The sequence below is a fragment of the Lycium barbarum genome, chromosome 11, assembly GCF_019175385.1.
Source record: "Lycium barbarum isolate Lr01 chromosome 11, ASM1917538v2, whole genome shotgun sequence".
In the NCBI taxonomy this organism is placed as follows: domain Eukaryota; kingdom Viridiplantae; phylum Streptophyta; class Magnoliopsida; order Solanales; family Solanaceae; genus Lycium; species Lycium barbarum.
In genome coordinates, this window is record NC_083347.1 from 93,232,499 (window position 1) to 93,245,256 (window position 12,758).

At 39.9% G+C, this 12,758-nt stretch overlaps 1 long non-coding RNA gene across 1 annotated transcript; it reads left to right on the top strand.

The window, feature by feature from the left end:
- The first annotated feature begins 3,934 nt into the window (after nucleotides 1–3,934).
- Nucleotides 3,935–9,280, top strand: LOC132618322 (uncharacterized). The gene is made up of 2 exons (XR_009574055.1): nucleotides 3,935–4,588; nucleotides 8,970–9,280. It is a non-coding gene; the product is annotated as an uncharacterized LOC132618322 (long non-coding RNA).
- The last annotated feature ends 3,478 nt before the right edge of the window (nucleotides 9,281–12,758 follow it).

Sequence of the window (12,758 nt, forward strand, 5' to 3'; positions counted from 1 at the left end):
CAACTTGTTAAAGCAGTTCAGATGACTTCTCGAGGATCTCTGTTCAAACTTCAAGCTACCCAATCAAACATCAATGTCTAAATTCCAAGCACCTTTACCGGACAATGTCTCCTCTTTACAAATATCCTCAAGGAAATTCAAACAAAGTAACATCATCAAGCATCAAGGCTATCGGTCAAGCTGAAGGGACACTTCATACGCCGAATTGCACGTCGAGACCATCAAGACAGCCGAAATGGAAATCAAGTCTTCAACAATGACCAGAAATATTAAACAATGCCTATCTGACGGCACAAGCCAAACGGCTAGACTTGAACTTTCTCCTCTGTTATAAGTGTTTTGTTGTTCATAATGACTTTTTAACAACTTTGCTCTAAATTTTTGCTGAAGTCGACATCATGTCGCCAACAACCTTTCTTAACCATAAGTAGGAGCAATTTGTTGAGGAGAAATACCAACGATCTACAGAGTGTGGTCGAAGATTGCCAAAACGATGGAAAGTGTGGCCTGCCACTACAACGAGTAAAGGATGCTCGACGATTTTGCATATACCATTAACCTTTCTACAAGTTTTTTTTTTCTTAAGTTTGTCTAACTACAGTCGCTAGCAAAGCGGCAACGTATCTGCTAACCATTTTTTGTAAGTACAGGTCGTACGAGTATCAGGATGGACTTTGATACAATTCAAAATTCATAGAGGCATCAAGATAATTGCCATATGCTCGAAGTCGAAGACGTAAGCAATGGCGGCCTAAATCTTCAAAAGGATAACATTTGGCCAACCACATCAACGAGGATTAGAGGAATTATAAACCATGTAAAACACATGGTTTTCGGTATCTCAATTTATGTTTTATTCGAAAATGGGACTTTATTCCTTGTTTTCCTGCAAGAGGGACTCTTAATGGACGCTAATCACCAAAGTGAAATGCTACCCGGTAAAGCGGAACGCTAGTCACTAAGGTAAGACGCTAACCGACAAAATGGGACGCTAATCACCAAAGTGAAACGCTACCTGGTAAAACGGAATGCTAGTCACTAGGGTGAGACGCTGACTGACGAAATGGAATGCTACTCACCAAGGTGAAACGCTAACCAAAAATGGGACGCTAGTCACCGAAGTGAGACGCTACCTAAATGAAAATGAAACAAGCTACCCAAATGAAAATGAAACAAGCTACCCAAATGAAAATGAAACAATCATTTAAATTATTTTGCAGTAGTTTCAAAATGCCATAAGGGCGAATATCTAACCACGAGGGCTATAAAAAGATCAAAATGCCATAAGGGCGAATATGTAGCTACGAGGGCTACAAAATGAGCAAAAACGCCATCAGAGCGAATATCCTGCAAAAAGGGATATAAAAGATTGAAACACCGTGAGGGCAAATATCTACCCACGAGGGCTATGAAAGATTAAAACACCATAAGGGAAAATATCTAGCCACAAGGGCTATCAAAGGATCGAAACGCCATGAGGGAAAACACCTGGCCATAAGGTCCCACAAGAACAAAAGGCCATAATGGCAAAATCAGCAGCCAATGGGGTCATAGTGAAACAACACGGCATACCTAACCAAGAGCGTCACAGCCGGTATAAAGGACAAAAAAAATACATATCAAGCCAAAAGGGTCACAATGAATTAGCGTAAAGATATACTCGACCAAAAAAGTCATGAAAAAGACAAAAGAGCATATTTGACCATGAGGGTCATAGCCCACACTACGGACGAAAGAAAGATCATCCAGCCGCAAGGGCCATATTTGTTATCTCTATCATATTTCCTATTGCCAAGAGGGCCATTACACGTTTACTTTCCTCTGCTGCCAAGAGGGCCATTAATACAAACTGCCAAGAGAGCCATTGCACGTTTACTTTCCTGCTGCTATGAGGGCTATTCATACAAACATGCCAAGAGGTTCATTCATACAAACGTGCCAAGAGGGCCATTCATACAAACATGCCAAGAGGGCCATTCATACAAACATGCCACGGGGGCTATTCATACAAACATGCCAGGAGGGCCATGCATACAAACTACTGGATAGCAAGATGACAAAGCGATGTAAAACCGGTCAAGAGACCGTAGTATTCGCTCAAAAAGACAAAGCGATGTAAAACTGGTCATGAGACCGCAGTATTCGCCCAAAAAGACAAAGCGATGTAAAACCGGTCATGAGACCGCAGTATTAGCCCAAAAAGACAAAATGATGTAAAATCGGTCATGAGACAGCAGTATTGGACCAAAAAGACATAGCGATGTAAAACCGATCGTGAGACTGCACTATTCTCCCAAAAAAGACAAAGCGATATAAAACTGGTCGTGAGACCGCAATATTCACCCAAAAAGATGAAGTGACGTAAAATCGGTCATGATACAGCCGTATTCGCCAGGCGAAGCGATGTAAAATCGGTCATGAGACCGCAATATTCACCTAAAAAAGAAGAAACGATGTAAATCCGGTAAGTTGGCCATATTATTCGCTTCAAATATCAGAACGATGTAAATCTGGTAAGGTGGCCACAATATTCATTGTCAAAGTCAATCACGGTGTGACCCGACAGATGGAAGCAGGTTAGCAGCCGCCAAGTAGAGGAGCAGGCTGACCAGACCAGAACCAGATGCATGCGGAGCAAACGTGGAACTTTTCTAAGCGGAGAACCGGGGCATATTGCAGAAGAGAGGAATAGACTCTTCGGGTGAGAGTTGAGGATCAGCTTTCACAACCATTAAACTACACCCCAGTAGAAGGCATGTCCGTGTTTCTTTCATGTCAAAACTACTCCCCAAAGGGCAAGGATCGCTATTTCTTTGAAGTTTCGCATTCAGTGTAATCTCTTAACCTACATTGAGGCACCACCGATTTTTCTTTCAAATCTAGGTGACGACATACTTAAGGTATACGAAACTAGGTTCGTGCAATGACTTATTTATGAGTGTGAAGCATGCCTCTTTTCTATACTCAAGAGTTCGAAGTCATCTATCTTAAACCAAAAGGGTGCTTCTGCATAAGGAATATCCTTTCTAACGATCGAGTCGAACTACATACGACCTGATTCCCGGGGGTAGGGATATGTAGGCGAACTCACTGTCAGAGCTCGATCGTAATCCAAATTCCCCCAATCATGTCCCAAGCTCCCAGTCTCATAAATTCCACATTGGGCAATTTTGAAAGTTTTCTAAAAATTGAGTCGAACTACAGCCATAATTTTCAAAATCAAGGGATATGTAGGAAACCCAGGGACCGAGGTCCAGCCATAATTTTCAAAATCACATTCATTTTCTTTTGCTTTGAATGAGAAAGAAATTGACTTAGTCGGCCAAAAATCGGATTTGTCAAATTTCATTGCTCGGGGATGGTCCCGCCATCCCCAAATAACGAAGGGGCAGTTTTTGACACCAAATTTTTTCCCTCCAAAATTTCAAATTAACTAGTCAAGCTTCTTGAATTTTCAAACAAAATAAAAGAATTGCTCAGAAATCAAAAATACTTTCTAAAACAGCTTCTGGTGATATTTCTCCATTTCATAGGCAAACTACCCTAATATATATTGCGTATATCAAGTATTAATTATGTCTATTGTTTATTGAGTTGAAAAATAAATTTATGACAAAAAAAAAATTACAAGTGTTTAATTTAGTACGTATTTTTAATTGTCAACTTAAACTTATTTACGACTTAATTACCATGATTAATCAATTTTGCAAATAGTTATTTTACTTTTTTAAGTCAAGAAGCTTGATTAATTAATTGAATAATTAATTCATCTCAAATTTGATTTCAAATTGGTTATTAGATAGGTTTTGGTTATAATTGACATGAGAAAGGCTATTTTATAAATCAATTCTTAACCCAAAAGACCAAGCCCCATTTCCTCTATTTTTACCCCAAATTCGCACAGCCTAAAACCCCAAGCCCAAATGTCTAAACAAGACCCGGCTGAAATCTCCTTAACAACCCTCAAACCCCTTTCTTCTCTTTTCATTTTTAAAAGAACCAAATGAGCCCTAAACTTTTTCTCCCAAAAAAATCAGAGAAAGCATAATCCCACACTCCAAATCCATGCGAACCCAGATGTATTTGCCATTTTGGCTAAGTTGCAGAAGCTTTTTATATTTTTCAGTTGTTGCCTATACACTTCGGGCAAAAATGTCGAATTGTTTCTTGTCATCTTCTCATAGAACGGTCATATGCTGACCCATTTCTTTTCTTCAATTTTTATTTCAGTTTTTTCTTCATTTTTTGTACAAAGATTCGGATTTCAAAGCAAATAGAAACGAATTTCAAGTTTCAAATCGAATTTGAACATCTTAAACCCTAGAACTGGCCTTCTATAAATAGAGGACCATTTCTTCATTCTTGGGGAGAGGATTTTGGACACCACAAATGGTTTCTACACCAACAGTTGGCTTTTCACATCCTAAGAGCTCGAACGCTCAGAAACTCAGCAAAGCCTTAAGTTTCGAGGAAGTTTCGAGCTTGTAGTTAAATTTTTGAATTTTTTCAATTTGTCAGAATAGTTTGGTCGACGTGGTGAAAGTGATCGACTCAACGTTCATCGTCCCCGTCGTTGCTTGACAAAAAGGTAATTTCCTTAGTCCCATCCCTTTAATTTCTGCCTTAATTATGTATTAGTATGTGTTAAGCATGCCCGCTGTTTATTTGTTAGATTAGTTTAAAATCATGTAATGTCAATTATGTTTTAACTTCAGGATAAGGGTTAATAAGGTTTTATATTGGTTTGGTGTAGTCGTTAGATGATTTAGGGCTAGTTCAGATCAGTTTGGATTAATGTTGACATGAAAATAGTCATGAATTGGGTGTTTTGAGTTCCTAAATGTTCTTCGCCTAAGCATATTTTCTAGCAAATGCTCAGTTTTAGTTTGTTATGATAAACCAATTGAACTTATGGATTAAAGTTCTTAATTTAGTTTTAGTTGTTTGTTTGGCTAAATTGTTTAGTTACCTTTGAAGGTTTTGTCAGTTCTGCAAAATTCTGTATAGTTATTATGATGCACTGTTGATAGCAATATTGTTTGAAAGTGTGTAAGTACGGCTTTGTGGAGTATCACTGTTTTTTTTTTTTTTTTTTTTTGGAATAAGAATGTTTGAGTTTGATATTGTTCTCCTCACTGTCATGTTTAAAGACTAGCTCAAGAATATGCAGTTTTCTAGGTGTCAATATGTTAGCTAATGATTCCTATCCTTTTTGTGTTGAATTCATTTTTCTAGAAGAGAAGACAACTGCTTTAAAAAAAAAACACTTCCTATGGGTAGGAGATCAAAATGCCTTTCTAAATGTGTTTCATAAATCTGTAGTTCGTGTGTTCATAGGTTAGGATTTGAGCTAGACATAATGAAACTGTTAAGTGCCCTTTATCTGAGAATGAAGATTTCAATAAACAACTTTATGTGTTATATATTGTAACGTCCCTCCCCTGTTAGCTCTTTCCTTAGTTCTGTTTCATGTAATTTTAGATTCCAGCTTGTGACTAGGCCTAACTTAACAGTCTGGTTAATGGTTGAATTTGATTCTGGTTGATATAGCTGCTCTAAGTGTTCATTAGTTTTAATTTCTTCCCATTGTGGACAGTTTGAGTTTGCTTAATGTGGAATTAAAGTAAAAACTCCAGATCTATCCTAGATTGGATCTGAGGGACAGTTAATTATGAATATGATTTGAAATGTGGTCGTTAGTGTAGTTTTTGCTATTTGTTGGTTCCTCTTTGAGTGGTCTGTATGAAAGCACTCTTTTAACATAACCAGTTTAATCAAATTGTCCAAGATTAGTTTTACGAGCTGTCCATACCTAAATGAACGCTAAAGTACTCCCCTGAATACATTGAGTGCTTGACAATTTCAACAATATATGTTGCCTGATTGAGTGTTAAGTAGAATGTTGTGTTGATGTTCGGTCTTCTTCAGAATCATCTCCCCCTTTCTTTTAGTCAATGATGCATGCCTTTGGTTATACCAACCTACTATTCTTTAGCTTTAAAACTGGAAAAGAGAAGAATAATTTGTACTTCTCCTTGCCTTATTTTAGTTAGTCTTTGTTATGTGTAACTTTAAGTATATTTATGCTCAGCTTATGGGTTTAGTTTCATGTCACGACCCAACCGGAGGGCCATGACGGGCACCCGGAGCTAACCCACCGGGCATCTCTCATCATACATTCACATTCGTATCTAGGTGAGCCACATGGCTTATCAACAAACTTTATGCCTCAATAATACCATTTCTAACGGCTAAAACACTTTTATATCAACATCAACAACTACGCCCACATACATCTACACAAGCCGACGAGGCTTAACAGAATAATATACCTAAAAGTATGAGCCGATAAGGCAAAAGACATCCACTATACATGACTGTCTATGAGCCTCTAAGAAGAGTATGAAACATCATCATAGGGATGGGACAGGGCCCCGCCATGCCCATATATATACACAAAAGAATAGTACCCACAGCTGTAGCTCCAGATCAAATGGAGATCCTCTAAGAAATCATTAGATATGCAGCCTAAGGATCAAGTCTATCTCCCTATCCACCTGCGGGCATGACATAGCGTCCACAAACAAAAGGACGTCAGTATGAATAACGTACTGAGTATGTAAAGCATAATAAATAGCATAATGGAAGCATGAGAAATAACATAAGATAGAAGAGTCATGGGAGGATAGATCCATTTATACCTCTAGTGATGTTTGTCGTTTGCGTATCCTCTTTCTAATGGGAACTTTCCATTTCATACAATTATACTTATAGTAGTATCATACCCGACCATAGAGGTTAAGTGTCTTACGTACCCGACCATGATGAATGTTACACCTTGGAAATTTCCCCGTTAGCATACAATGAATAGGCTAGCGAAGGGCACGATGTATACGACATTTCGATGAGTAAGAAATAGCATTTGATGATCCTAATCGAGATTCAAAGACATTTAACGAAAAGGAAGAAGGTTATCAAAGAAAGCAAAGGATATGTTGCGCGTCGGGTAAAGAATTATGAGCGACGAGTTAATGATAGCTTAGAGATGTTTCAGAGACGAGGGATAGCGTTCCTTAGATTGGTATTGAGGTGTCAAACAAGTGTTAAGAAGGTTCCATATGGATTGGAGATCAAACGTGTCGACGAGAACGAAATCGGAACAGCTGGGCATTATACGGCCCAACATACTAGCCGTATAAATTATCCTGGTCGTATGTTAGGCCGTATATTTAGCCAAGGGGGACACCACTTACTGGACCAAACATACGGCCACACATACGGTCCATATAAAATGTACGGACCGTATGTTGGTCCGTATATGTTGGTCGGGACAGATTTCAACAATTAATATAAGGACCCCTCCCTCATTAATTCATTTCATTTCCACTCTCCTCTCTTCAAGAAACCTCTAGAACATTCTCCATTGTTCATCCACAAGAAATCAAAGGAAATTCATGATCAACTACATCAAATCCACGAAATCAAGTGTGTGAAACCTAATAAAAGTTCATCTACACCAAAAAATCTCAAGGGAAGTGAGTTAGCGTTTTGGTGTAAGAAGAGAAGTTCCACTCAAGGGTTGTTCATCCACTATCTAAGGTGAGTTTTATGATCATTCTTTGGTTTTGAAGGCGTTGAAAGTTGAAAACACTTGGATTGTAAAAAGATATAGGAAATTAGTCATGAAAGAGTGAATAGTGACATTGTTGGGTGAAGGTTTGGATTGAATTATGAATATTGGTATGAAGTGATTGTAAATATGTTATGAATGACATTTAGAACATGGAATAAGTATTATATGTGAGAAAATGCAATAATGAACTATGACCATGATTATGGAGAAGTAGGAGTGAGATTGTGAAATGCGAATAATATAGATGGATGACGATTGTTGTCTATTATAATGTGAACGTTGTTATGAATGTTTGGGAGTTGATATAGAATATGGGAAAAGTTGTATAAACAAAGGAAATGCTGCCAAATTTTCTTTAGCTTTAGTAAGCACGTTTAAGTAATCGATAAGCTAATGCTCATGCGACTTCTTTTGAAGGTAGAAACGTGGCATTGAAGGAGAACAAGCAAGCGATAGATTAGTTAAACGGAAAAGGTATGTCAGGCTAGTCCTTTCTTTCTATGGCATGAATCCGATAGCATGGTTTCTCCTTCTTCTCCATGAATTCTCTATATTCCAGAAAGTCAAGAGTCTATGATCATGAATAGCTATATGTGATAAGAGATATGTTATGAGTTCAATAATGATGATGATAAGCTTGAGTCTAGAGATTCTAAAGTCCATGGTATCATGTTCCTCTAAAGTCAATGATGTTGTTTATTGTACATACTCACCTTATATACTATTTCCTTCAAGGTAAGGCAGAATACCATTAAGTTAACGATGTCACTTATTGTATCCACTCACCTTATATATTATTTCCTTCAAGGTGAGGCAGAAGACCATGAAGTTAACAATGTCGTTTATTGTATACACTCACCTTGTATAATATTTCCTTTAAAGTGAGGCAGAGTACTTATAGATTTTCATAATGGAATCGAGGGTTCACAAACTTATGCCACCTCGATAATGTATAGCTATCTTGGAGTTATGTCACATGCATTATGATGAGTATATGTTGATGATATTACACCGTACCTATATGGACGGGCAGACATACACACCACTATAGTGGGTAGCTTATACCCCGGATGCGGGAGGCCTGGACGCAGGTTATACATTATCACACCGTACCTATATGGACGGGCAGCTTATACATTATTGCATATATGATACGATGATGATTATGAGTAAGTCAGCATGTGTCATTTCTTTGCAAATGACAGCTATATACAATTGCTCCTTATTGATGCTTTCCTTATCTCATTGACGTATTTTCATTACTTATGTCTCTCATACTCAGTACAATGTTCGTACTGACGTCCGTTTTCTTTGGACGCTATGTTCATGCCCACAGGTAGACAGGGAGGTGATCTTGATCTAGACTCGTAGGAGCTAGTAGCTGATTTGAGAGCACTCCATTGTTCCGGAGGTGCCATTGATTATTCTTTTGTGTACATATGCATATTTTGGGCACGACGGGGTCCTGTCCCGTCCTTATGTATAGCACTCCAGCAGAGGCTCGTAGATGCGCAATGTGGGTTATATGGTCACACAAGGTCACTACTGTATATATGTATATATGTGTATATTATCATTTTGATAGCCGGGAGGCTTATGTGTATAAAAGTATTTATGTTCTCAAATGAAAAAAAATGCTTTTTCTTATGATGTGAGTATGAAATTGATAAAAAGAAGGCCTATTGAGTATAATGAGTAGCAGAACGAGTGGTGCTCGGTGGTTAGCCCCGGGTACCCGTCACGGCCCCTAGTCGGGTCGTGACAAAAGTGGTATCAGATCAGTTCAGTCCTAGGAAGTGTCTACGAGCCGTGTCTAGTAGAGTCTTGTTTATGGTGTGTTGCGCGCCACGTTAATAAACAGGAGGCTACAGGGCATTTAGGAAAAATGACCATCTTTCATCTTAAGAAATCATGCGATAGAGCTGTGTTATAAGATTTTCCCCTCTTAATAGTGTGTTATGATTTCAGAAATGCCGCCAAAAGGAAAAGCTACAGCCGCCCAGAATGGCAAGACTACGACAAAAAGGCAGGTAGAAAGAGAGCCGCCAACGAATGTAGAGAAGGGCGAGTCATATAATGAGGCCCCATCTAATACTTCCTCTACCCCGCCCAATGTAGAAGAACAAGGAGGAGCTTCAGCTCCAGTTCCTCCACCAGCTGCTTCGGGTCAACAAGTGACCGAGGCCATTCATTTATTAACACAGATGGTTGTCGCCCAGGCACAGCGGCAGAATGTGAGTTCAAGTGATCGGGAAGCTAGCATCAGAGCCCGTGACTTTATGAGTTTGAATCCTCCGGAGTTTTTCGGGTCAAAGCCAGATGAAGACCCGCAAGGCTTTATTGATGAGATGCTAAGAACATTGAGGATTATTCATGCCTCCGAGACCGAATTTGTGGAGTTTGCATCTTATAGACTCCGAGATGTGGCGGTATTGTGGTACAATAATTGGCTAGCATCAAGGAAAGAAAATGCGCCTCTTTCCGTGTGGCAAGAATTTGTAGATGCTTTCATTCGTCACTTTTTGCCACCCGAGGTCCGCCGAGCTAGAGCGGATAGGTTTTTAAATTTAAAGCAAGGAAGTATGAGTGCCCGGGAATATAGCCTTCAATTTAATTCATTGGATAGATATGCCCCGACTATGGTGGCCGAGATGGGAGATAGGGTACACAGGTTTGTGAGTGGCCTAGGGCCGCATCTATTCAAAGATTGCTTAACGGCTTTGTTGCAAGACGGGATGGATATTTCCCGAATACAAGCCCATGCCCAGAACTTATAGGGACGAAAGCAACCACAAAGAGGTGATCGTGATATTGATAGGAGGCAAAGCAAGCGGGCTAGATCTATGGGGGCAGGTAGCAATTATAGAGGGGGATCGAGGCAGACTTATTCCAGACACTCAGGCCATTCGGTGACTAGTGCACCTCCTCGATTTACGGGTAGGAGATTTGATCGCTCTTTTTCTTCAGGACAGGGTCAGAGTTTGAGAGCTTCGGATTCTCAGTTCAGGGGAGATTATAGAACGAGGAGACCCCCAGTACCGCGATGCAGCCAGTGCGGTAGATTGTATTCCGGACAGTGTCGCCAGGGTACAGATGCTTGCTATGCCTGCGGTCAGGTTAGGCATACGATGCGAGATTGCCCATCGATCAGTAGTAGAGTTGGGTTTCAGCCCACAGGGTCAGCAGCGGGTTCATCTTTGGTGCGCCCGGTAGGTCAGACTCCCCAGATGTCAGCAGGCCGAGGTAGAGGCAGAGGGGGAACATCTACTTCAGGTGCCACTCAGCCCCGTGTGTATGCTTTAGCCGGACGACAGGATCTTGAGTCCTCCCCGGATGTGCTTACAGGTACATTATCTATATTTTCCCATGATGTGTACGCATTGATAGATCCGAGTTCTACTTTCTCTTATATTACTCCGTATGTTCCTGATCGTATTGGGGTGAAACCTGAGCCAATTAAACCTTTTGAGGTATGTACTCCGGTTGGTGATATCGTGATAGCTAGACAAGTGTATAAAAATTGTGTACTTGTGATATGCAATCGCCAGACCAAAGCTGATTTAATCAAACTGGAAATGTTAGATTTTGACGTGATTATGGGAATGGATTGGTTAGCCTCATGTTATGCTAATGTTGATTGTCGGATGAAAATAGTTCGATTTCAATTTCCGGGAGAGCCCGTGCTTGAATGGAAGGGTAATACAGCATCTCCAAAGGGTAGGTTTATTTCCTACCTTAAGGCATGGAAGAAGATAGCCAAGGGTTATATTTATCACTTAGTCTGAGTACATGACACAGAAGCAACGTCGCCAACTTTCCAATCTGTTCCGGTAGTGAATGAATTTCCGGACGTATTTCCAGATGAACTTCCAGGCCTTCCTCCAGAGAGAGAGATTGACTTCATTATTGATGTGTTGCCGGACACCAAGCCTATTTCTATTCCTCCTTATCGAATGGCTCCGGCAGAATTGAAAGAGGTAAAGGCACAGTTAAAAGATTTGCTTGAGAAGGGGTTTATTAGACCCAGTTCATCACCGTGGGGAGCACCAGTCTTGTTCGTGAGAAATAAAGATGGTTCTCTACGAATATGCATCGACTATAGGCAGTTGAATAAGGTGACAATAAAGAACAAATATCCTCTCCCAAGGAATGATGATTTATTTGATCAACTACAAGGTGTCAACTGGTTTTCTAAAATAGACTTGAGGTCGGGTTATCATCAAGTGAGAGTTAAAGAAGAAGATGTTCCTAAAACAGCTTTCAGAACGAGATATGACCACTATGAATTCCGGGTGATGTTGTTTGGGTTGACCAATGCTCCGGCAGTGTTCATCAATTTGATGAATAATGTATTCAGGCCACTCTTGGATCTATTCGTGATAGTATTCATCGGTGATATTCTGGTATATTCTCGCATGGAATCAGAACATGCAGATCATTTAGGCATTGTTCTTGGAATTCTTCGAGCCCGAGAACTATATGAAAAAATTTCAAAGTGCGAGTTTTATCTGAATTCGGTAACATTTCTGGGCCATGTTATTTCAGATGATGGTATCCGAGTCGACACTCAGAAAATTAAAGCTGTGAAGACCTGGCCAAGGCCTACAACACCTACAGAGGTCCGTAGTTTTCTGGGATTGGCAGGTTACTTAGAACGTTCGTGGAGGGATGTTCATCTATTTCAGCCCCATTGATGAAGCTAACCCAAAAGTCGGATAAATTTCAATGGAATGATGCTTGTGAACACAGCTTCCAAGAGTTAAAGGACAGATTAACCTCAGCTCCAGTCTTAACACTCCCAGAAGGGCCAGATGGCTATGTTATGTATTGTGATGCTTCTGGTGTTGGGGTAGGATGTGTGTTAATGCAGCACGGTAAAGTCATTGCTTATGCTTCGAGACAGCTGCGAAAACATGAAAAGAACTATCCAACTCAAGATCTCGAATTGGCTGCAGTCATTCATGCATTAAAAATGTGGAGACATCACTTGTATGGTGTGCATGTCGATATTTATACAGATCACAAGAGCCTTCAATACATTTTCAAGCAGAAGGAGTTAAATCTGTGGCAGAGCCGGTGGTTAGAATTATTGAAAGATTATGATGTGAGCATTTTATACCACCCC